Source organism: Peromyscus maniculatus, chromosome 14 (genome assembly GCF_049852395.1).
Source record: "Peromyscus maniculatus bairdii isolate BWxNUB_F1_BW_parent chromosome 14, HU_Pman_BW_mat_3.1, whole genome shotgun sequence".
NCBI classification, from domain to species: domain Eukaryota; kingdom Metazoa; phylum Chordata; class Mammalia; order Rodentia; family Cricetidae; genus Peromyscus; species Peromyscus maniculatus.
The window spans coordinates 63,598,683-63,624,785 of NC_134865.1; the positions used below are offsets into that span (position 1 = coordinate 63,598,683).

At 41.0% G+C, this 26,103-nt stretch overlaps 1 long non-coding RNA gene across 1 annotated transcript; it reads left to right on the forward strand.

The window, feature by feature from the left end:
• Positions 1-11,680: 11,680 nt before the first annotated feature.
• On the forward strand, positions 11,681-25,757 carry LOC143268547 (uncharacterized). Its single transcript, XR_013044608.1, has 3 exons — positions 11,681-11,852; positions 22,305-22,334; positions 25,693-25,757. It is a non-coding gene; the product is annotated as an uncharacterized LOC143268547 (long non-coding RNA).
• The last annotated feature ends 346 nt before the right edge of the window (positions 25,758-26,103 follow it).

Genomic DNA, 26,103 nt, shown 5'->3' on the forward strand with positions numbered 1-26,103 from the left:
GACTGATGACCTGAGTTCAACACCCAGGAACCACATTGTGGAAGGAGAGAACTAACTCTTAAAGGTGTTCTCTGATCACCACTCATGTGCTGTGACATACCTGTGCACATGCACACACGTGCATGGACACACACACACACACACACACACACACACACACACACACACAATGTTAAAATTGTATAGGGAAAAATAAAGAAAGATATTTAGAATATCTTCTTTATACCAAATGGATTGCACTTATGCTTCAAGGCTGCCTAAGACATTCAAGGCCAGGCTGGGAGAATAACTGGTTGTCCCGCGTGGTCTCTTGGATCCGTAGTAATGAGATGGCTGTGTGGCAGGCTGGTGTGGCACATGGCCACTCTCAGGTGGTCAGAGTGAAAACTGACAGTGTCTGTTAGTGAGCCCAGGTTTCTTTCAAGGGTCTGTCAGAAACAAGAGAACAGCGAGACCTATTCATCTGTACACACACTTAACGGTGGCCCACTCACTTTTTCCCTCGAAGCCTAACACCTAGTAAAGTCTGAGAACATTCATAGGTGTTAGTTTTCTTCCCCCCCCCACCATACCAGGATGAAATTTTATTCTACTCATTAAGCATCCAACCAAGATGGAAGTATGTTCATGAAAACTAATGAAACAATAATAATTTTATGGCAAAATTTTGTGAATATTATGGTACATTCAAAGAAGAGGGTATGATGTTCAGACAACAGAGGGGAGAGATGAGAATCGGCGTGGTTGGTAATTTGCTGCATGATAGGGATATCCTATCCATACCTTCCCCTATCCCTCCCTTGGTACCCAGAGACAGGGAAGCTCAGTATGGCAGTTTGAATGAGAATTGTCTCCATAGGCTCAAATGTTTGAATACTTGGTCCCAATCGGTGGAACTGTTTGGGAAGGATTAGGAGGTGTGGCCTTGTTGGAGGAGGTGTGTCACTGGGGGTGGGATTTGCGGTTTCGAAAGAAATGCTCCATCTCCACCCTGTGTCTTTCTGCCTCTTGTTTGTGGATCAGGATGCCAGTTCTCAGGATGACAGCTGGTCTTGCTGTCATGCCTTTGCTCCACCATCATGGACTCTAACCCTCTGGAACTGTAAGCCTGTATGCTTTCTTTTCTAGGTTGCTTTGGTCACGACGTTTTTGTTGCAGTAATAGAAAAGTAGCTAAGACACGTGGAGAAGTACAAAGAGCATGGACTTTGAAGTCAAATTTTAGCTCCTAGCTTCTGAAGCTTTGGAAGAAGCTTCCTTCTTCAGAAAGTGGAGATGCTATGACTTTTGTTTACATTATAATGATGTAGGTGTAATATGCGATGAAGACTTCAATGGGAAAATTACTCTTCAAACACAACATCGGGGGCTCAATCTCCACCCCTTCTCAAGAATGATCATGGGCCTGACTCTGATTATGACCTGAAATGTGCATTTTTCAATTTTGCCTATTTCCAATTTGACCACTTTTCAGTTCACACAGGGACCCCCCTGGGGCTCTATGAAGTTAAATATGAATTAAATTTTATTTAGAGGGAGAGGAGAGATTGCTGAGTTGACGACGCTAAAGCTGAAAGAGAATAACATGTGTGCAAAGGCCATATGCCATCTTGTGTACCGAGATCAGGGGAGATACAGTGATGATCCAGCATCTTCCCATTGCAGGAAATGATGATGAGACCCAAAGTGGCAAAGACTTGCTTAGGCTTGTCTTAGTAGTGAGTAGTAATGCTGTGACAAAAGAACTCAGTCTCAGTTTAGACTAATCACCTATACTTTGGAATATTAGGTGCCCTTGAACAAGGCTGGGTTATGGAGGGAGAAGCATAGCAGTTCAATATCGGCCGGAGGGCCAAGGGGATGGCTGAGTGGGTTAAACACTTGCCATGAGAGTATAGAGGCCTGAGTTCAGATCCCCAGAACCCACTTAAAGCTGGGCATGGGAGTGCAAGTGTTCAGTTCCAGTGCTTCTATTTCGAGACGAAAAGTGGAGTCGTGAGAACTGGAAGCTTGTAAGATAGCTAGCCTGACATAGGTTGTGACAAACCAGAAGCCCTATGTAGATGTCAGGGACTGACACCTGAGTCTGTCTTCTGATTTCCACATATGACCTTTGGCATGCATGTGCCCAAATTCTCTCTCTCTCTCTCTCTCTCTCTCTCTCTCTCTCTCTCTCTCTTCACACCCCCCCTAATATTACTAATAACAATAGTAAATAGACTAGAAATAATCTATTGACTGTAAGCCCCCCCCCCCCCCCCCCCCCCCGCCATCAGCCACGGGCCGTCTCTGAAGATGCCATGATTCCACAAGGACATGTGCCTTATCTCCATTTCTCCTTCCTGTCGTGCAATTCTCACTTAATATTTCCAGAGTGCTTTACCATCTTTTCCACTCCCCGGTTCACACAAGGATCAGCATATTGTCCACTTGCAGAAAGATTACTGGTTAATGACTCTTCTCTAAGATACCTCCTTAGGACAGACCTAGAAAAATGTGATCATCCCTGTCCCCTGAGTTGGCATCAGGAGATTAGGGACCGAAGGAAAGGTACAGATTGGTGATTGAAGAGTTGGTGGTAGCACAGTCAAGAGCTAAGACTGGTCCCTGTCCACTATTGCTGGAACTACAGGCATTTATTTCACAGTCCCTGGAAGAAGCTCAGCCATAAAGCAGTGCAAAAAAGAAACATGTAGGTCCACAGAGGCCGAGTAGCAGGAGGGAGCTGCAGTTGCTGCTTCTAACTTGTTAGATGTGTCTAGCCTGAAGCCAGTGGATTTGCTGACTATGTTTCCCTTCTGTGGGGACTGGACGAATGTGTCTTGGAAGCATATGCTGCTTTCAAGAGAAGCCCCAGGCAGATGCTCTGACAGCCCTGGCCTGAGATTTGTGCTCTGCCATGATTTTATCTTAAGCTTTTGCTGGCCCCTTCTTCCTTCACTGCCTTTGCCTTCCTCCAGAGTCTTTCTCCTTGCAAAATGGAGAAAGCACACATTTAGAATTTCCCAGAGAATGGAACAAAAATGCTTTATAGGAAGGAGACATGATCTCATAGAAGAGGGATGTTTATTTACCCTAGGCCTGGAGAAGTTCACGCTAAGAGCATAGTTTTAGAGCCAATGAGACAAGCACCTGTGAGGGAGCGAGCTAAATCAAATTGGGAATAAAGTAGTCTTTGCCTCAGGGCCCTACCTTCTAAAGAAATCAACAGGTTGAAAGACCAACTCTCTCCTTTTCAACTGACTTCAATTTTCTACTCTGGCCATTTTTTGCTTGGATTTCTTTTTATATTTGGAGAGCAGGGAGAGTGTTCTTGGGATTTATTGAGAGAATGGAGCTAGCAGACATTAGTGTCAGTGATGTCTGTTGGAGAGACTCACAAGAGAATGTGGTGTGGACTTGGTTGAACATCATTGGCCTTAATGACTTTTTATTGGAATCTACTTTGCTTTTATCTTTTTCTCCATTTGTCCTTTTGCCACCAAGGCTGTGGCATCTCCCTTGACCTTCTCTGGCTTCTTTATACTGAGCCCTGCAATAATATGAGACTCAGGGTATTGGAGTCTGGGAGTAACATGGTAGGGGTTAGATTAACAGCAATGAAAAAACTCCATTGGCTTCTGGGTTAGGAGGCAAGTTAATGAACTGATGAATGAGCAGTTAGGACGACATAAATGTAATTTGTCTATGTATAGATTGGATCAAGTAAATATTAAATGTCCTCAAGATAAAATGTATTTTTTTCTTTTTTCTTTTCCAACTTCCACTTTCTGTTTTATTTCATGAAATAATAATAGCAATCTTTACAGCAGTGATTAAACTAATAAATAATATTGTGTATTAGTGCATGAGAACAAAAATGTGCATTATAAATAATAATAGTTTATTTATGATATTGTCTCTAATACCCTTTCTATTTTCTTAGTAAGGTATTTGGGCATCTCAAAAAAAAAACCTGCCAAGGAAGTACACTAGGATGCACACATATACATTATTTATATGCTTATATAAATATATGTATTTTACCCACAAACAAGAAAGTAAGAAAAGTCGCAATCTTAGAATAAGAATCATTAGACATGGAAGACATTCACTAAATTTATATATTACTGAAACTTGGTTCTATGACTTTCAAGTCAATTTATTTCTGGAATATCAATAGACAAAATCATAGTTACTAACATTCTCAAGTCAAAAAATATATTCAGATGGCTTTTGTTTTTCTGACAAAGCTCCATTTTCTGCCAATTTCAGTGGTTTACAGATGTCTCGATTCCTTGGTCCAAGACATTGTTTTGAAAAGTCTTTTGGGAACCAATGTAATGCCTCAATAATTTATTTCACCAATTAAGTATATTAAAAATGCCGTCTCTTGTATTATCATGATTCAATAAAAGAGTGAAGATTTAACAACATAAAAGTAGGAGCAATATAATCCCACAAAAAGGCTTTAATTTTATTCAATGAATATAATTTTAACATTGGGAGAGACTCTTGGGATAATTTATTTCATTTTTCCAAGGATTGGTGAAAGATTTTGTCAGTAGAGGTGATATTGCTGTGCATGGACAGAAGTTTAGGGAACACTGATGTAATGCATTTCTCTGAATGAGATAGTTAAGGAAATTTTAATTATTTTCACTAGTGTGTAACTAGAGTTTTCCTGCCTTGCCCACAGTCAGGACAAATCTTTGTCACCTGCCAGTCCCACAGCAGCTCAGACCCAACCAAGTAAACACAGAGACTTATATTGCATACAAACTGTATGGCCATGGCAGGCTTCTTGCTAACTGTTCTTACATCTTAAATTAATCCATTTCCATCAATCTATACCTTGCCACGTGGCTGGTGGCTTACCGGCGTCTTCACATGCTGCTGGTCATGGCGGTGGCTGGCAGTGTCTCTCTGCCTCAGCCTTCCGCTTCCCAGAATTCTCCTCTCTCCTTGTCCCACCTACTTCCTGCCTGGCCACTGGCCAATCAGTGTTTTATTTATTGGCCAATCCGAGCAATTTGACATACAGACCATCCCACAGCACTAGTGAGATAGAAAAATCATGCCACAGTGTAATTTGGAGCCATTTGCTCTGGGGCAGCTATTCCTACATGTTGCCATTAGCAGCCCTTGTAGAGCAGTAGAGCATCTTACAGCAGATTGCTCCCCACTCCCAGAGTCTCAGTCTCAGTCTCAGTCTCAGTCTCTCTCTCTCTCTCTCTCTCTCTCTCTCTCTCTCTCTCTCTCTCTCTCTCTCTCTCTGTCTCTCTGTCTCTCTCTCTCTCTCTGTCTCTCTTTCTCTCAGTGTGTGTGTGTGTGTGTGTGTGTGTGTGTGTAAATACACATTTTCAACCAATGCTCAGGAGCTGCAGCTGCAAGTAAGGATCACCTTTGAGACCCACTGCTGTTTGTAAACAAGGGGCAGCTGATTGTTTCAGGAGGAGATCATCTGGTGAAACCTAGTGAGGAAGATCTCCAATGACTCATGGTCCTAGGGAGAACACACACAAGCTGGGGATGTGTTTTTCTCAGGAAATCTGGAATGATCTCTTTATTTGCTGTGCAATACATCAGAACTCCAAGCTCTCTGGCCTTTAGAGGTCCCAAGCTTTTCAGGTTTTCAACTGTGCAATGAGAGTTACATCATCAGCCTTCCTGGTTTTGAAGCCTTTTAGTCTTGGCCTGGGCCACCCTTACCAGCATCTAGTGTTTCCAGCGTATAGATGGGCTGTCAAGGGAAATCATAACTGTGATGATTGCAGGAGCCAATTCTTCGAACAAATTCCTTCTCAGAGGTCGGTATGTTATCCTATTGGTTCTGTCTCTCTGGAGAATTCTCAGTAACATACTAAGATGCATGGCAAGAGCCAGATTAATCATTTACTAGATTTTCTTTCTATAGATAGTTTAAATTTCTTTCTCCCTTACTTCCTGTGATATGTAGTCCAGTGTTATTTCCCTTAAGTCATGTATAGCTTCTTAATTTGCACATTTAAGAAGTCTCTCCTATGGGAGTACACTGTACATACCAGTTGATTAAATAGTAGAGCAAGCATGGAATGTTCTCATCCCTATAGTTTATTGACAGTCTAGCTGGTTTCCCTAGACTGTAACTAAATTTAATAATGTAAAAATTTGTATATGATTCCTACATGCTTTTGGGGATATCAAAGTATGATGACCTAGATAAATTATTTTCAAAATCTCTGAGAGATTTTGGATACCAAAATATATAGAGAATGATAAACATACTTGACTATTTCTCCAAGAATCATGGGTCATATTGTGGTTTGAATATGTAATGCCCCCCAAAGGCTTGTAAATTTTGCTCTTCAGATGCTTGTGCTGTTAAGGAAGGTTATGGAATCTTGAGGTGGAGACTTGCTGGTATAAACACATCACTGGGGATGGGTGTTGGGATTCTTTAGCCTTCCTGCACTTTCTGCTCTCTGTCTGCTTCCTGTGTGTGGATGAGATGTGACCACTCTGCTTCCTGATTGCTGTGCTTTTCCTGCCAGGATGGGTTGTCTTTGGATCTGTAAGCCCAAATAAAGTCTTATCTTCTCTAAATTGCTTTTTTGTCATGATATTCTATCATAGCAACAGAAAAATAACCATCACAGGTAAGAAATGAAAACTGGAGCCAACTAGAGCAGCCGAGAGATTTCTAGAGCTTCAGAGCACCCCCTCCCCATCTCACTAGGCTGCTCTGGTTAGTCAGGAACTTTCTATGCAGACCAGGCTGGCCCTGAACTCACAGAAACCTTCCTGCCCCTGTCTCCTGAGTCTAGGAATTAGAGCTAGATGCTATCACTCTTGGTCTTCTATCTACTTTTATGTGTCAAGCTTCTCTTAAAGTTGGAATATAATGGGATAGCCAAGTATTAACAGGTCCAAATATGTCTTAAGTGGCAGAACATTTTTTTAATCTTTGATTTTGTGGATTTTTTATTTTAGCAAGATTATTGGGATTAAAGATCATTTGTGTGACTTACACAAGAAGGGGCTGACACAAGAAGGGAAGGATGGGTTCATGGCTTTATTTCTGTTTATCCTTGCTTTATATTTTATAAGTTCATGTAGACAGAGAGATGAGAGAATACATTTTGTTATAGATCTGAGCTAAAAAGCAGGAGAGAGAGAGAGAGAGAGAGAGAGAGAGAGAGAGAGAGAGAGAGAGAGAGAGAAGAATGAAAGCTGAAATAGAGTTAGGTAACAGGATGGTATAGGATAGGCAACATGAGTTCTAAGTCATTTCTAAAGCTGACATAAACAGAATACTTCTCTAAATATTGTATCATTCGAACGAGACCAACATTTTACCAATTTCAGCCCAAATGTGGCATTTCTTGCCTGACTTAGGGAAGCAGATTTCCTCATTTCTTCTTAGGCATGCTCACCTTGTTCAGGCTCTTTCATCTTGGAAACACAGAGTGTCCTTTCCTTAGACAGAGCTGCACAGTTAATGAACATTTGCTTAGAGTGATTTGCTACATTTCATTCAAACGTATCTCCAAAATGCCACATGCTATTAGAAGCCACTGTTCTCGCTTTGTTTGTTAGACAATTCAATTATGGAAAACACCCAGAAAGAAGTTGTGAAAAGCATATTATAAAGCAGCCAAATAGGTCTCCGCTTATATGTATTTTAAAGAGGGATCAGTGTGTGAGCTTGCTGGTAATTGACCACAGAATTGGATTATCTGTTGAGCAAGCAGATATTGAAATTGCAAGGTGGAGATGTAATGTATTAACAGGCTCCCTTGTAAGAAGCTCTAGAAAGTTCCAAGGCAAAGAGAGGGAGGAATAAACCTGTGTCTGATCCTATTGGATGTTGTACTCTCCTGGGTTTAAGGTAAAAACCATTCAAATGGTATCCTGATAGCAAGAGGATAATAACATAGTCCGAGGAGGCTGAGGCAGGAGGATCGCAAGGTTTCAGAAGTAAATGTTGTTACCTTTTTTAAAAAATTACTTTCCTTCAATGATGTCATTAGCATTTGAGTTTTTTTTAGCATTTTATGCCTGCTATCTTATTAATTTATTAATGTTAGATTGCTTCAAATAAGCAAAGAAGAAAGGCAGCTTCCTACGCACTGCTTGAGCCATATTTACCCATGTTCAGGGCACTTGTTTATTCAAGATTCATTTACAGTATGGCCTCTTTCTAGTGTCCTCAGGGACTTAACCAGTATTTGGACAGTCCACTCTTTACCGGCCCAGCTGTCCTTATTCACTCTCTTGCTCCCTGTGGTTGTTCAGTATGTATTTCTGTCATCCTGTCCTTTACAATGTCTTGGTCAGATGGTGGTACAATCCTAAGCTTTGTTTCTGGGCTTAGAGAGATAGAAAAGGCTCATTTGATGTTCAGGTAGACCATGGAATCCCTAACCAGGTTTTCAGCCAACCCTTCACAAGTTTGGAGCATTCTGGGTAATTAAAGAGGACACAGTCCTTCACTTCCTGATTCCTGTGTGGGAGAATTCACAGTATGAAAGGGAGGCTGAGTAAGGCAGGATCTGAGAATTCCTATCTTAAGCTTCTTCATAACTCTCCTCTTTTCCGCCTTATTCTTTAATGTAGAAAAGCACCATGTATTCTGTATATACTCAATCATTATTCCAAATAGAAGACAACACTGAGCAGAAGTCCTAGTTTCATTTCATTTTCTGGCAAGAAGACTGAATGTAGTAGGGGTGAAAAACCTAACAACAACTGAGTGCTATGTGCACCATATGCTGTAGCCTGTGTTACCTAATGGTTCTGTTCGATGATCCTAGGGTCGGTAATGGGGACTTTGAAAAGCATTTTCAGTGTCCTCCAATGAGATATTTCACAGAGCCCTATGAGGTCATGTTAAATGTTGGTTTCTAGAATAGCAGTTTATGTGGATACCCAATATGAGAGCCAGGGACTTAGTAACAGATGTGGTGCTGGAAAGTCCAGGTATACAAAGAGGTTGCAAGGGGAAGGCCCAATGGAGAGCTGGCCAAGAAGTAATAAAGAAATTATGCAACAGATTTCTAATTTTCTGCTCCCTGTGAACCAATGGGGAGAATTACTGGGTACATAGGCTAAGTATTATCATTCTTAGCAGGGTATGTCTCCATTGGAGCCAGTTCACGTGTGATTCATGGTTACTCGATTGGACCACACATAAGAAAGACTTACTCAGTAAGCCTCAGAGTGCTACGATATAAAGATTTAAAGCATGCCAGAAAAGAATGTGAAATACATGGATATTAAAACTTTGTTTGTATTTTTTTTACACACGTGTATATGCACACATTTTGTTTTAAGGCAATATAAATAGTCTAAACATGGGATTGTATGAAATGCAAGGTCCTAGCCATAGCCTCTTACACATATGGGAGGTAAAGAATGAAAGACCTGAAGAAGGTCACACTAGTAGATGGTAGAGAAAGGATTTAAACTCGAACCTACTGGGTTCTCAGGTTGTTTTATTTTCCTTTTAGCTACTTCACATTGTCTAAGTATGCAGAAGATGAGGTAGCATAGGCTATGTTTGCAGGTCAAGGCATCCAGAATACTATAGCCATCCCTATAACTATTTAATCTTTATTTATAGAGCCTAGGGAATGGTGGCTGTTCCCCCACCCCCCATCCCCAGTGCTGCTGGTTGTGAGTTTTCTTGTAGACCTGATAAGAAACATACTGAATAGTCTTTCAGAGTTTGATTCTATTGAGTCAAAGAACCTGCCACAGCAGAACAAATATTTCAAAAAGCCAAAACAATGTCTTTAGTGACTTGCTAATTAAAATGACACCACATAAGCGCGATTTAAATGTAAGCAAATTACTTAGGAAAAAATACTGAACTCTTTCAAATGATCCGCTATTTGTTTAATTAGAGCAGAATCTTGTTTTATATAAAGCCACTGACAATGAAATCCTAAATGAATTGTTTCTAAAAAAGTAGTAATTAAACACATTTCCCCCAATAATAGCCTGGGGAGGGGGTAAGTATGAATTGTCAAGGATACTTGGCATTCACGATGCATAGAGGTTGATGGTGAACATATTTGCATTACTCTTAATTTTGGGATCCTTAGAGAAAGGCTGAGATAAAAAGTTGGCAGAAGAAATTGACTTAGAAAGTCATCCCGGAAAGCACAAGAGGGAAAAGATGGAAGGTAAGAGAATAATAACGTCTGTGTCAACACTCAGCAATTTACTGTGGGCAACTGGGACTCCATCCTACTGGGAACCTTTGATAGAATGTGTACAACAGGCCTTAAAATGGTCTTCCTGAGGGGCAGCTGAAGTCTTGTTAAGTATTCCTTGTTGGTTGAAGGTTGCTATGAGGGCGTTGACTCCTAGGCATGTTTGAGTTAAGCTGTCCTGGCAACCTCCCAAGGTGCTGGATAGGGCTTTCATGTAGAGAGGTGAAGAGATGGCCTAGAGAAGGGATCTGGGAGGTCTTGACCACTTTATATCTGTCCTTGGAGAGTGTTGGTGTACTTAGAAATAGGTCTAAGAGACATTATGCAAAGTTTAACATTATCTGACATAGGTAACTTTAATAACAACCTTGTATATCAGCACAGGACAATAGGACTATAATGTAAACCACAAATATGAGACCCATGGTTAACTTCCATTTTTTTTCATTAGACACATTAAAACATTAAAAGAATCAAAATTAACTTAGTATTGATTTTGTGTGTTTCTAAAATATTATCATCTCAACACATACTCAATGGAAAGAAATCATTAATGAATCATCATACATCCCTTTTCTTCCCCAAGTCTCTGAAATCTAGCATGCATTTTTCATTTAGAGCACAGCTCCATCTGGCCCAGTTCCATTTTAGTACTCAGAACCTGCCAGTGGCTCATGGCTACTGTTTGGGAAATACAGCTAGGGCCACCGAAAGAAAGACATTCACTGAGAAAGTCATAAAAATATCTGTGATTGTCTTCAAAATAATATGCAAATCACAGTCTGTGTGGATATTTTCAGGTTGTCCTTTCTTACTTTGTGAACATCACTGAACAGAGTCCTTTGGTACTTTGTGGATTCTTTTGAGAATGTTCTCTGTGCTTTTGACTTTACATTCTCTTTGTCTGATTTATGTGAGGACTGCCATGATTCATTTTCCTTTAGGATACTGGTAGGAGAAGCCTGTAGACTCGCTCTGATCAGTATAGAACACCTATCATCAAGGCTTCCCATGAAGCTCTGAAGAGCAATTGGAAGGCAGAGAGAGGCAGGATTTGACATGGTCTTTCAAAGGCTGGTACTGACAAATTAGGTTCTGCCTTCTACTTACTGCATTAAAAATCTTAATTTTATATATGCACTATATATTTGAAGTAGATCACAGTTTTGATGACTTTCCCTCATTCACAGCTCTTCACCTCTCTACATGAAAGCCCTATCCAGCACCTTGGGAGGTTGCCAGGACAGCTTAACTCAAACATGCCTAGGAGTCAACATCCACATAGCAACCTTCAACCAACAAGGGATACTTAACAAGACTTCAGCTGCCCCTCAGGAAGACCATTTCTGTCTGGACACCCTGAAAAATGGCTCTGCCTTCTGTAGTGGATAGCAATGGTAGGTAGCCTTAACTGACCAAGCTATCACCTCCAACATGTTAATTTTCTTTCTGTCTCTAGTAGACTGCCTATTAAATTACAACAAAAAACAAATAATACATTGAGTTTCTCATTTTCCTTGCAGTGAGCTGTGGCCATGTGACAGAAATGGCTCATGCAATGTTAGCCTGAACTGTCTGGTGCTTCTCTTTCTCTACTTCCTTCCTGGACCTCACTTGCTTCCTGGTGATGTGGCAACCATTCAGGGATCAAGAAGCAACCATCATGAGGATGAAGGTCAGCATGTTTAGCATGTTAGGGATGTCACAGAAAAGGTGGAGGAGATGAGTTATAATGAATGAGTCTTGGACTTCTTTGCCAGGCTTAGAAACACTTCCAGAATTTTTATGTGAGGCAGATAATGTGTTATCTATGTAAGCCACTATTAATTAATTTCCTTATATGTACAGAAATGAATTTATATCTGAGATGAGGAGGCCTTTCCAAATCTACCGCTGGACAAAACTCAGCATGCAATTGCTTTCTTCTTACTCCCTGCAAGTAGCTAATTAAGCAGTCATCCAGAAACACAATTAGAACAAACAAATACACAAAACACTGCAAATATGAAGTTGTCAGATCTCAGGAGACCTAATTAGATATCTTACATCTTTGAAAAAATATAAACTATCAAAGCATTTACCTTCATATTCTTGCCCAGAATCCCCTTATTTAACATTACTGCAATTTCTTCTTTGGAACATCACTTTCTACATTTAAAGGAGACAAAGAACTTTTAAAACCACTCATATTCGGGTCTCCAGATCTTCAGTTAGCCTGACACACAGAAAGGGACTAGTAAATACTTATTATATGGATATACTGAGCACTGTATAAATAAAATCAGGATTGATTCATTTTCATTCATGATGGGAAAACCTGTGTTTTCACAGGCTGGCCTGGCCAGTGAACAGTTTCATGCTAGGCTTCACTGATTCCAGGGATGTCCTCTGAAGGTGGACTGAGCTTCTCCTTCCCCAACAGGCATAGTGACAGAAGGGATGGACATTCAAACTAAGGAGTTATTTGTCTCTGAAGACCTGTACAGCACAGGACTTCTACTAACTGTAAAGAAAAAATGGTGTTTTTGACGGGACTAGCATATGTATGAACTCATGGAGACTGAGGCATCATGCTACATAGGGCTTACAGGGGTCTGCACCAGATTGGGTCCTGGAGCTGAAAGGAGAAGTGGACACATGCCCCATCTCTAACCCAGAAGTTATCTCCAACTGATAGCTGTGTGCACATGAAAAATTAGTTTCTTCCAAGGGAGTCTCACAGGGGAAGAGAACTACTCTAAAGGTAGTTTGCCCAGCAGTCAACACAAAGTGAACTCAATTGTATTTTTGGAGGTTCTTTGTTTCATAATATGAAGTTAGGTCATTTTTGTTAACCTTACATGTCCTTTGCTATATATTATAGCTTCTAGTTTTGTGTCTTCATGGGATTCTTGTGTGTTTGAATGTGTGTGTCTCTACATCTATGATGTGGTTCTGCCTTTTATTTGGTTCTTTTCTCTTTTGGTTGTTTTGTCCTATTCTGATCTGGCTGCTTTATTTTATTATTATATCTTAGATGCCTATTGATTTTCTAATGAGAGACAGAGAGGTTGTATGTCTGGATGGGAGGGGAGGTAAAAAGAAAGAATTTATTTTAGATTAAGGTAGGTGGAGTTGACTTGTCTTCAGGAACACATGGTTTGAGCATTAGTTTTCTATCACTGTGGAAAATGCTTGGGATAAATCGGCCTATAAAGAGGGACGGCTGGGAGATGGTGAGTACTCGCCTTGTGAGCATGAAGAGCTGAGTTTGATCCCCATTACTCACATGAAAACAGCCTATCATGGTGGCACACGCTTATAATATCAAAGCTGGGAAAGTGGAGCCAGGAAAATCCCTGGGGAATTGCTGGCTAGCCAAACCTACTGTGCTAGTTCTAGGCCAGTAAGAGATCCCATCTCAAAAAACAAGTGGATGGCTACTGAGGAACATCACCCGTGGTTGATCTTTGGACCCCTCCCCCCCACAATTTACAAAGAGAAAAAAATAATTTTATTCTACCTTATGGTTTTCAAAGTTTTGGTCCATGGCTGAATGGCCCATGTCAAGGCAACACATCCTTGTGGGAGTATGGGGTGAAGGACTTATTCACTTTATGGTAGCTGTACAGCAGGGTCTCGAGTCTGTGTGTCTCCTTCAAGGGCATATTCCCAATGGCCTAACTTCCCGTCACTTGAACTTATTTCCTAAAGGTTCTACCATTTCTCTATAGTGCCATGAGTTGGGAACCAAGCTTTCAATGCATGGGTCTTTGGGGGCACATTAGAGACTCTATAATAGTTAACATATTCTTTTTTTCCAAATAAATAATTATAGTGATATATCCAGAATACCTTTGCTTTTACTGTTTCACTTACTGGATGGCCTACCTGGAAACTATTACTGAAAACTAGAATATTAGTAGACTGTCACAGTCAAGAACTTTCTCTCCAATTTGTCCTATGAAGTAACAGAAAGTTAATTCAATCTAATCTTCCTTTCTTTAGCCCATGTACCTGTGTAAGAACAGGCATCTGACACAATTATTAAAGTCTCTTTCTATTCAAGTGCTCCCAAACAGTATCCTTATAGCTATGTGAGCAGGACTGGAGTTCCTTATATCCAAAGACCTCCCATTTGTGTCTAGTTCTGACTCTGCGTGGGCCAGAACAGCAGAAGATGGCTTGGCAATCATGGAAGAATAAAGTTGCTCAACATCTTTAGAGTTGAGAAAGCTTAGCCTTTAATTCAATCAGGGATATGGAAGGAGGAGGAGGAGGGGGAGTTCTTTGTTTTGTTCCAACTAGTTTACCTTGAATCTGCAGCTGGTTAGAGTTTCTCAGAGGCTGTTAGTTCCAATTAATTTGGTATACACTCCCGTATGTATGCTTGATGAATTTAGACGCAGCAATGAATTTATCTGTGCACCAGCCATAAAATTTCCATTACTTTTCTTAATGAATTTTACATTTGATTTTGAAAGCTTTTTGAGAAGTTGCTCATTTGTTTCTCTGGGCCTTCCTCCCCCACCCCTTCAACATAATTTGTGTCAAAATGAGAGATTCATTTAGAAAGAGAATGGACACTTGTATGAGGCACTTTGCATTCAGGGACAGGGAGACCTTGCCTTCCCCAGTGCCAGGATTGCTTTAAAGATTGTACAACATTACGTACTTCTTGGGCTCCAAAGCGGCATAAAATAGGAAGCCCGGGGATTTCCTGAAAGTTCAGTTATCACCTGCAAAGGGAAATGGCAACTTGTTGTGGGGGCAAATCATGGAAAAAGAAGAGAGACTTCTGATGCAGTAATGCCAGGTCTGAGGTCCCACTCCTTGGTCTGTCTTCCTCGGCCAGGTGAGAAACACCGGGTGCTGGGAGTCTGATTTTTTGACTGAACCTTGGCCCCAAGTTTCTCAAAACATATAAAGAAGTGACAGAAGTAGATAAACTAGTGTGTCTCTAAGCTCTAAGCAATTTTTCTTTTATGGATAATATCATGGCTAGAGTACACTTTAGAAGCAGACTGCTTCTGTTCTCTGGAAATACCAGTTGAACACACTTTTGTAGGTGACTTCAGTCACACTGTAATCAGTGTTGTAGAGGATGTGGCTCTAAGGAAGTAAACTGTGAACATTTGTGTTGTCAGGTTTTTGTATCTGAACATGCAGTATTTTTAGGGAAATGTTATTTATTTTTTTTGTGCAGGAAGAGGGAGCTGTGGTTTAGGGGTGTTAATTTGCTCCAGTGAATGTCTGAGGAATGCAAGGGGCCAGGAAGAGCTACAGGGACTCTGAGAATGGAGGAAGGTATTTCTGGGGAAGTGAACACTTGGGGCTATAGCCTTAATCAACACACCATGCTGTGGAGGTTGGACTAGCTCAGGCTTAAATGTGGCTTGGTCTTCCTGTTGGTGGGTTGATCTCTTCTCATTCTTCCAGGGAGTGATTGGTTTCCTTGAGAAGAGTTTGACATTTTTAACATGTCTATTGGAACTTGTGGGAAACAAGAAAAGGATCACTTACAAGGTTGGCCTTAGCTTGGGGCTCTCTGAGCTTTGGTCAATGGTCCTAATTATTACAGAGCAAGCAGTTATTTTAAGCATGGGGGAGGGGAGAGATTTTCTGCCCAAGGAAAGGAATTTCTTAGAGTGTACCAGGCTTAATTAAATTTTAGAGACATTCAAGTCTAGGAGCTGCATGATTTTTCTGGCATCCAGTGTTTTGTGCTATCTCGAGGCCTCCGGGAAACTGTTGATGATGGAATGGAATCATGATGTGGTTGATCAACAGCATTTTGCATATGCAGCACTGAGAGGAGGTAGTGGTGTTATTTTGCAAGACTGTGACAAAGCTGAAAAATCCTATTGCCTCAGTGACACAGTAGCCATAGCAATGTCACAACACAACACATAAAGTGTTTGTGGAGGGGTAAACAAACCCATGCACAGCAATGTAATTATGCATAATGCATAATACTTGATAACAACGATCAGTAAATGTTGCTAGTACATGCACAGTGTGAAACGTCTACCACAGTTTCATGTTTTGAAGGCTGTTCCCCAGCTCTCTCTCTCTCTCTCTCTCTCTCTCTCTCTCTCTCTCTCTCTCTCTCTCTCTCTCTCTCTCTGTGTGTGTATGTGTGTGTACTTAGGAATTGGGCCCCTCTGGAAGGAGTAGGTCGCTATGATCAGGCGAGTGTTCCTGCCTTGTTTGCTGATTTGCTCCTGACATGTGCTCTGCTGTCTTGAACTGAGCTGTCCCACCATATCTACTCCATCATAAAGAACTGAAACTGTGAACTTAAATGAAACTTCTCCCCTGAAGTTGTTTCTGTCATGAATTTTGTCACTATGCTGTAAAAAGTAACTAACACTGAAAATTGGTACCAGGAGCAGGGTTGTTGCTCTGACTAGATCTGATCATGTGGTTATTAGACTTTTGGAGATGATTTGAGGTAAGGGTTTTGAGAAATTTGGAGATGCAGGTTAGAAAAGTCCTAAAATACTGTAAGCAGAATTTAGTGGGTAATTCTGTTAAGGGCTTAAAAGACAATAACACTGCTAGAAATATGGATTGTAAAGGCAGAATTTAAGTACTTTACTGGGAATTAAATTAGAGACCATTTGTGTTATATATGGCAAAAAAATTTGTCTGTAATTTGCTTATGTCCTGAAAATTTGAGCAAGGCTAGATTAAAACTGGCCAAGTCTGCTTAAGGGAGTGTTTACCCAGATTTAGCTCACCAGGTACTCATATGCAGTTGCAGATATGGTCCAAGGGACATGACTACTTTTTGATCTGGTGGAAGAACTTGGCACCATCCACATGGTACTGATTTTGTAGGAAAGTGGAGTGAAAGAGTTTATGGAGGTTCCCACCAAGATTTTTGAGACAATCCCATAAGACTAGATAATATGGAATAAGGTGTATTCCCTGTAGGAATCTTCTGGGAGGTCAATTCATGAAGCTTTGACGGTGGAGCCTAAGTTGAAACAGAGACTCTATGATGCTGATATATGCCCAGAAAAGCTACAGGCAATGAGTGGAACTGGCTCTACAGATAGAGACTACACTGAAATAGCTTGTTGGAATTCAAGTGATGTCACTATATGTTCCAGCTGCTAGACATGGAACTACATAATTAATGTTTGTCCTGCTAGAGTTTGGTCTTGCTTTGGTCCAATCTTTCCTTGTCATTTTCCTGTCCCCTCCCCCACTTTTGAAAGGGAATGTTTGTGTCATTATGTCCTGAAAGTGTTTATCTTTCTTTTGAATGATTCTTGTAGAGGACTGTCCTCTAAGTACAACAACCACGATTTTCATCAAAGCAACTGTGACTACTTTCGAAAGATCCTGAAATTGGGTTTGTTGACTGTTGACATTCTTTCATGGAAGAAGGGAGTAAGGAGGGTCAGCCAGCTGTCATTTGAAATTCTGGACACTGCCTCCTGCATCATCTATCCCACTGTATGTAATTCTGCATTAATTTCAAGGACATTGTCTATGGAGATTCTAGAGTATACAGATGGTGAAAGGTTAACTATGCAGTGGGAGAGTCCATCCATGTAGCTATAGGAAAATTGTCATACCTCCTGGGGTGAGTCTTTCTGGTGGTTCAGTTGCTTGGGGGTCACCTATGTTCTTGTGAGCAAGCCTTCACCCCTGTTCTGTAAAGTAAACCAAGTAAGTGTATTGATTCCTCCAGTTGCACTTTGGTGGAATCAAAGTTTTGTTTGGGTGCTCTATAAGAAGGGGACAGTTTTTTTTTTAAACATCTCCCAAAAGAATAAGGTCTCATAATAAATTCATAGAGCTTCACAGTTAATAGTCTACCTTGAGTATCAGAAGAGACCTTGATCTGTGGACATTTGAATAGTGCTGGGGCTGTTAAGTCTTTGGGGATATGCAAAGTTGGGCTAAATGCACTTTTCATTTTGAGATAGCCATGAGACTTGAGGGGCCAGGGCATTTGCTATGATCTGAATCTGAATATCCTTCCACCCTTAACTTAGTTTTGAATGCCGTATTCCAGTTGTTGGTGTTTGGGGCTGTGCATAATTTAGGATGTAGGGACGAGTTGGTAGAAAGAGGTTCCCAGAGGTTGAAGGTTATAAACTGTCCCCTAGGTCCTGCCTCACTGTTTCTTAGTTGACCTTGGTATGAACAGCTTCTTCTGTTTGCTCATGCTTTTTCCATTATGATGAACCATACTCCTCTGCAACAATGAACCAAAACAAGTCTTTCTTCCTTAAGTTGTTTCTGTTGGGTATTGTGGTCACAGTGATATGAAAGTACCTACTTCTAATTATTTAAGGTGTACTGCTTTGACTCATAAAAATTTTACTGTGTAACAGAATTTGGTGTTATGCTGGCAGCAGTCTAGTACCTCTACTGTGCCAATTATGTTGAGATGCTATGCTCAGCGATAGATTGGATTTGGGTATGTATACTCTATGATATATATATATATATATATATATGTATGTATGTATATATATATATATATATATATATACACACACACACACACAGTGACAAATTGCCTACTTAGGCATTGCTCAGACAATTTTCATCTTATATCTTATCTTCTGTGGAAAATTAAGGCAAAATTTGAAGTCACTTTTGTTCAGATCTGTAAAGGAGGAAGAGCTCCTCTGTAGGTAGGAATGGCTGATAGGTAGACAGGGATTGATAGTGGATGGAGCCTGATATTTGAAAGGTAGGTATGATTAAAAAAATGAAAGAATAGTTAGGAACAAGAAGGTAGAGAGACCAGTAAGGAGGTTCTGGCAGTGTGCTGAGAAAATGAAAGGGAGGTGTAGGGTTAAGAGAGAGCAATGACAGAATGTGGGACACTCTTTCCTTTGGAAACTATGCTATTCTCTATATCAGAGAGAAGTTATCTCTACCATAGCTTTCTAGCACCAAATGGGGACCCTTAACTATAGAGCAGATATCCATGTTGTCTAGGCACACAGTGTATGTTAAATTATTCCCAAGATCTGTGAGGTGCAAGTTCTTTGAGGTGAAGAAGTTGAGACAGAAGTGGTAAAGTCAATTTCCCGAGACTTACCTCTTGGCTGTTATGGTGATTTGTTCCCTCCTCTCCCCCAACTTGCTATTTTTCTATGAAACGATAAAATAAGAATTATGAAATTTACTTCACTTCTTTTAGAAGACAAGTATCTCATTTATTGTTGGCTTAACTTCCCTTGAAGTCAACATATGCAAAATTTGAGATCTCCTTGCACATTTGTGAGACATACCAGCTGTCCCTCCCTAGTCCTTGACTGTGAATCCCAGAGACGATAGCTCTCCCCAAGAGCAGGGGAGGTTGAATTTGCTAAGTTTCAGCCAAGCACACATGCCACCCCACTGTTTGCAAACTCACTATTGCCTTGGATTACTTCATTTCTAGGTTTGAAGGTAGTAGGGGTTAGGGTTAGGGTTTTTTTTTTTTTTTTTAAATAAGGTGACTCTCTTCTAGAGAGATTGTGAGAGAGGTGTGTGAGATCAGGCCATGGAAATCCAAGAGACCAGGTTTGTGCCTCCATCTCTTCAGTCATGGTTGGGACTTGATGGTGTCCCATAGGCTCATGCTTTTGAATGCATAGTCCGCAGCTGGTAGAACTCTTTTGGGAGACCGTGGAAGCTTTAAGAGGAGGGAGGAGTGGTGCACTCTGGTCACCCTTGAGGATTTAAAGCCCGCCCCTTTTTGTTTACTGCTCTGACGAGATGGGAGCAATCTCAGCCTCATGCTCTGGTGGCCATAAGCTCCACTATATTTCCCCTACTGCCGTGGACTGTGAGTCCTTCAAACCATGTTCCAAATTAAACCTCTTCTCCATTAATTTACTTCTTATAAGGTCACATCGAGCAGTATAGTCTTCTACCCAGATCTACTGCTATTAGAAAATAGCAAGAGGACCCTGCCACCATCTCCTACTGGATTTGTGACGTGCTGGCTATTTCTGCATGGCTGAATGGTTGTTACTGTGAAGGTGAAGAGGCTGCTTCTTACTCCTTTTGGGTAGAGAGCCCTTCTGGAGGCCTCTTGGGGTAACTTACAGACTAAAGGAGAAGCAGAGCTATTCATTATAGCCGTGCTAACTCGGGCCTGCTGCTGAGAGAAGCTGCCATGTTCCTCTGTTTAACCTCCCAGAACTGTCCTCACCTTTAATTTCTACCTGGGTCTCAAAAAAAAATGTTTGATTTGGCTCTCTCTGCAGGGCTGTCTTCCCAGTGGGATCAGGCCACTTCCTCTCATTAGTCCCCCTTGCTGATCTTCACAGTAAAGGTGTACCCACCAAGGGTCTCTGGGTAAAGGCCACTCGGGGCTCAGAGCTCTAAAGGGGCAGGTTTGTCTCCACATGATAAATCATACCTTGACCTCAATTTTTCCACCCCTCACAAGGGTGGGGGGTGGGGGGATAATGTCGATTCTGGAGTCCCGCCAGCAGGAAGCGTGGAAAGCTGGAAAATTACTCTACCTCTGAGCTCTCCGTAGAATTATCAAACATGCTCTTTGGCAGCGGCTGGGTGTTCACATTAAAGAAGGGGTTGGAGAAAGGGGCAATGATGCTTGGAGAATCATACTTATTATACAGCCATAGGGGAGACACCTCTGCCTATCATGAAAGCCTCAGGCGTTCCTGTTCCCTCTTCCTCGTAATTACTCAGTATCTGTGGCTTAATAGACTTGCAGTTCCTGTGGAGCGTAGGCTCATATATGAGACCTGCATCCCATGACCCAGGTTGTTGGAGGGACAAGTTCCAAAGGTGAATAATTCATTGAGTGAATGAGAAAGCCTTTCAGTGAATGGCTATGTACAGTTTCTGGGGGAGGGGAGAAGACCCTACACCCCCACCTCCCCAGGAGGGGCCTTCTTTACTCTGAATCACAAGAAGGGCTGTGGTTTGTGACAGTGAGTTCAGTCTGTGCAGGTTTGGAGTCCTGCTAATGAAGGCAATGCGTATCTTGAAGGATGAGGTCATTCCTAATCTACTCTTCAAGGAGGGCAGTTTCTTTTCTCCATCCTAGACATAAAGCAAACAGAAGTGTAGGGCTTGACTTTCAAGTTTGTATCTTCAGAGTCTAGAGATTACTCTATAAAGCGAAGACATTAATTTTTATTTTATTTTGTGTCTTGGTTTTTTTTCAAGACATGGTTTCTCTGTGTAGTTTTGGTGCCTGTCCTCGATCTCGTCCTGTAGACCAGGCTGGTCTTGAACTCACAGAGATCCACCTGGCTCTGCCTCCTGGGTACTGGGATTAAAGATATGGGCCACCAACACCCAGCTGACATTAATTTTTAGAAAAGATTTATTTATTTATTATTATGTAAACAATGTTCTGCCTGCATGTATGCCTGCCTGCAAGAAGAGGGCACCAGATCTCATTACAGATAGTTGTGAGCCACCATGTGATTGTCCAGAATTGGACTCAGGACCTCTGGAAGAGCTGCCAGTGCTCTTAACCTCTGAGCCATCTCTCCTGCCCCATTAATTTTAATATAACTTAAAAATATTTTACTAATTTTTCAAGCTACACAATTGTCTTGCTTATGCAGAGGGCCTGGTCCAATCCCATGGAGGCTCCACAGATGTTGGTCTAAATTTCATGAGCTCCCACTAATTTGATTTGGTTGTCTCTGTAGGTTTCCCCATCATGATCTTAATGCCTCTTGCTCATAGAATCCATCTTCTCTGTCTTGGACTGGAATTTTAATATAAATTTTGATGCAGTTGATTTCAAGTGGCAGATGAGACTTTTTTTTTTAAATATATTTTTATTTTTATGTGCATTTGTGTTTTTTTTTTGCCATGGGTGTCGAGGTGCCCTGAAACTGGAGTTACAGACAGGTGTGAGCCACCATGTGGGTGCTGGGAATTGAACTCGGGTCCTCTGGAAGAACAGTCAGTTCTCTTAACCCCTAAGCCATCTCTCCAGCCCCCGAGACTTTTGTTTTTTAAAAATTAGATTTTCATTGTAAAATAAAAAGTAAGTTCATGGTCAAAACTGAGAGCATGAAGGAGTAAAACTGAAAAGGAAGTTTGTAGTCTCCAAGGAAAATCACCATAAGTGTTCTTGAGTTTCTTTCCAAACTGTCAGTGAGTCTACCTCTTAAGCATATTTTTGTTTTCACAGGTGGAATCATGCTATATTTATGTATACACAGTAAGTATGGATGGTTAACCTTCTATCTTGAGCATCTTTTTTTCTGGTTGAGGAGTTTGACTCATTGATGAGAACTGCCTTCTCCCAACTTTTAATTTTAAAAACAAAGGGTTTTGATCCACATTACTGCTGTTCACTTTGCTATCGTCTGATTGCCTTCAAGCCAAGGATTTGACTTACTGAGAAGCAACTAAATCAGCTCACTGTTTAAGACACATAGGACTCTGGTGTCTCAGTCTTAGGAAAGGGGACTCTTTACTCAGGAAGCACATGTTTTGGGGATGTTTCCTCTTACGACTATGCTCAGATTTAAATCCTAAACTTCCCGTTGGAAATGTCAGCAAAACATAGGAGTGGGGTCCCCTTTGCCCAAAAGCTCTAGATCCTCATACCATAACTAGACTATTTATACCTCACAGACCCATCAAGGATACCTTGAACCCCACCTACAGGGGATTTTAGCATGACTCTTTCATTTTTACTTAGAAGGATAAACATTCAGAAGATAGTAATGGAAGTTCATACTTTATGCCATACTGCACACAGGCACATCAGAAATACCCAAAAGTTTACTTGTAAAGCTCAGCTCGACTTGTTAAGGCTTTCTAATTTTCTTGTGTCTTTCCACCCAAAATGAAGCGACCCTCTAGGGATTTCTCTAGCACTTTTCATCTGATGCTGTCAAAGCACTTTATACTCGCTATCTAATTAAGACTCCGAACACCTCAGTGAGAGAGGAAAGCATCAACACCATAAACCCGACAAATAGAAGCCCGATTCCCTCAAAAGCTAACTAAATAAAACAGCTCTGGGTACATGGTAAGAATGCACTGGATTTAAAACATTGAAAAAGTTTGCATTTTGTCTGGTTGTACATTCTTCAATGTCTCCCAGAGCATCCAAATCGTTACATGATGAATCCTGTGTTACAGGAATATTTGATGAGCCAGAGTTTCAGAGAAATAGCAAGCTTTAAGTACATCAGCAAAGGAATTACAGACAAAGAAACACAAAGGGAGAATGTAGGGGGTCTTCTCTGCTTGTATGGTGTATTTTTCTCAGCAGATATGTGGGAGCTGGGCCATGGAGAGGATGGTTCCTTAGACATGCTGAGCCAAGATCTAGAGGGCCTTGAAAGGGACAGTGCAGAATCTATAGTTGTGTGCCAGTCTTTTTAGTTGCAAGTAGCAGAAACCACCTCGGGCCTGTGTAAACAAAAGGTAGTTTGTTGGAAGGAAATCAAGGACTTTCAGATTTAAGGGCAGAGTCAAAGCCTGGTCTTTAAAGACAAGTAGGAACCAAGTGAACTTAGGGGGGAGGCTGTATGTGCAGCATTGGAGGCAGTGGTCCTGAGGAAGAAGTCATTGAGTCTGTGTCTTGCTATTATATTTCTATTAAGAGTGGCTTCCACTGTAGCAGCATCTTTGTGACCCTCACAACAGTGTATGTTTTGGCAATCATCATCCACGGGTCTATCCCAAGCCATTTGACCTAGTTCAAGTAATTTCCCCTTAGCTTATTCAGGGACAGGAAAGAGAGAGGCTCTGGTTCCTTCAGCTTCTATACCAGAGTGTAGTTTTTATGACACAGTGGAGGCTTCCTCAAAGTATATCAGGAAGTGGAGGGCCTGTGCACAGCTGGAAAAATAAAAGATGTCCACAAGAATCTTCCCACTCCATGTGACTGTTTTGCTTGGAACCAAGAAGTCCAGAAATTTCAAGTGTATAGCACGGAAAGAGTATGTATGTACAAATACATCTACACCCTGCTCTGGTAGAGGAGCTCTTGGCTGATTTATTGTTCTGGTAATAGTGGGGGGTGCATTATAGAAGGAATTTGTGTGTGTGTGTGTGTGTGTGTGTGTGTGTGTGTGTGTGTGTGTGTGTGTGTGAACTATATTTACATGATGTTGGCCCTAGGATTAATTTAGGGTTGATGCTTAATAGGATTAGGATCTGAGTTTGTGTGATGTTCCTTTTCTTCATACCCACTTTTCTTCATTGGCAATTTGCAGTCAAACTGGACAAGGTGCATTGGCATGCCACCTTCTGTTTTTCTTTGGTTAGTAACAACAATGGTAACTTTTTTCTCAGTGAATAGATGGCTCAGCGAATAGATGCCTCTGCTATTTGTACCAGGATAAACTTTCATTAAACTGAAAATTTCCCTCCTGCTTGTAAACATCACACTCCTCTTTTATTGAGCTTGGAATGCCACTCATCCCCGCTCCCCCTCAGTCCCTATGGTCTATGAATACCTACTTATCCCCGCTCCCCCTCAATCCCTATGGTCTATGAATACCTACTTATCCTTGCTTCCTCTCAGTCTCTATGGTCTTGGTATTTCCTACCAGACAACTGAGGATGTAACTTAACATCCTTGCTTTTATGGAGATTAGCTGTATTTATTTTTTCTTTCCAGCATTTGAAGGACTCCTGAAGCACAATCTTTTCTTGAGAAAGTGGTTTTCAAAGTGGCATAGCTGTATGAAATTCAGGCTAGTCAGTGACTATTCAGTCACGTAAATGTTTTGACACCACACTTCTGAATATACGACAACACCGAATAATCAACAGAGGGTTTCTGTGTTCACTCATTCTGTACGCTTGGTGTCCTATCCTGCTATCAGTCAGAAAATGAAATTTTTTACTCCAACTTCATCCTCCATCACTCAATTATTTTGATCGCAAGTTTGAATTCCTGTAATTTCTTATGCAGGTCTAGGTTTTCATGACAGTTGTATTCTCCCCCCTTTATTGAAAATAGGTTTTTTTTTTCCTCACATAATGTATCTTGATTATGCCTTTCCCTCCTTCTATTATTCTCAGTGCCTTTCCTCTCCCTTCTGGATCCACCTCTTTTCTGTCCCTAACTAGAAAACAAACAGGCATCTAAGGGATAATAACAAAATAAATAAGATAAAAAATACGAACACATTGGAACAGGGCAAAACAAATAAACAGGAGGAAAAAACCCAAAAGAAGGCACAAAAATAGAGACCCACTCATTCATACACTTGGAATCCCAGAAAAAACACTAAACTAGAAGCCATAATATATATGCAAAAGACTTGTAGGGTAAAAAGAGAGAAGAAAAACTTATGAATAAAATAAAAACAAAAATTAAAATTAAAAAGGGAAAATCCCTGATATGACATGAGATAAAGACCCTCCAAAGATGCCATTGAGTTTATTTTCTGTAGACCATCTACTGCTGGCCATGCAGCCTACCCTTAAAAGTAGTTTGTTTCCCCAGTGAGACTCCCTTAGAGGAAACCAAATTTTCATTTGCAAGTGGCTATCAGTTGGAGATTGCTTCTGGTTTATTGATGAGAGCATATGTCCATTTCTCCTTTCAGCCGCAGGACTCCATCTGGTGCAGATGCATACAGGCCCTGTGCATGGTGCCTCCGTCTCTGTGAGTTCATTATGTGCACTGATCTTGTTGATTTAGATGGCCTTGTTATCTTGGTGTCCTCCATCCCCTCTGGTTCTAACACCATTTCTACCTCTACTTCCTCATGCTACCCTGAGTCCTGAAGGGGAGGGATTTGATGGAGACATCCCATTTCGAGCTGAATGCTCCAAGATCTCTCTCACTCTCTGTGTAATGTCTGGCTGTGGATCTCTGTATTTGTTTCCATCTGCTGCATGAGGAAGCTTCTCTGCTGATGGCGGAACAAGGCATTGATCTATGAGTATAGCAGAAGACGGTTGTATTTTTAAGTCTATTAGTGTCAATGTAGCATAGCTAAGATTCTAAGATCCCA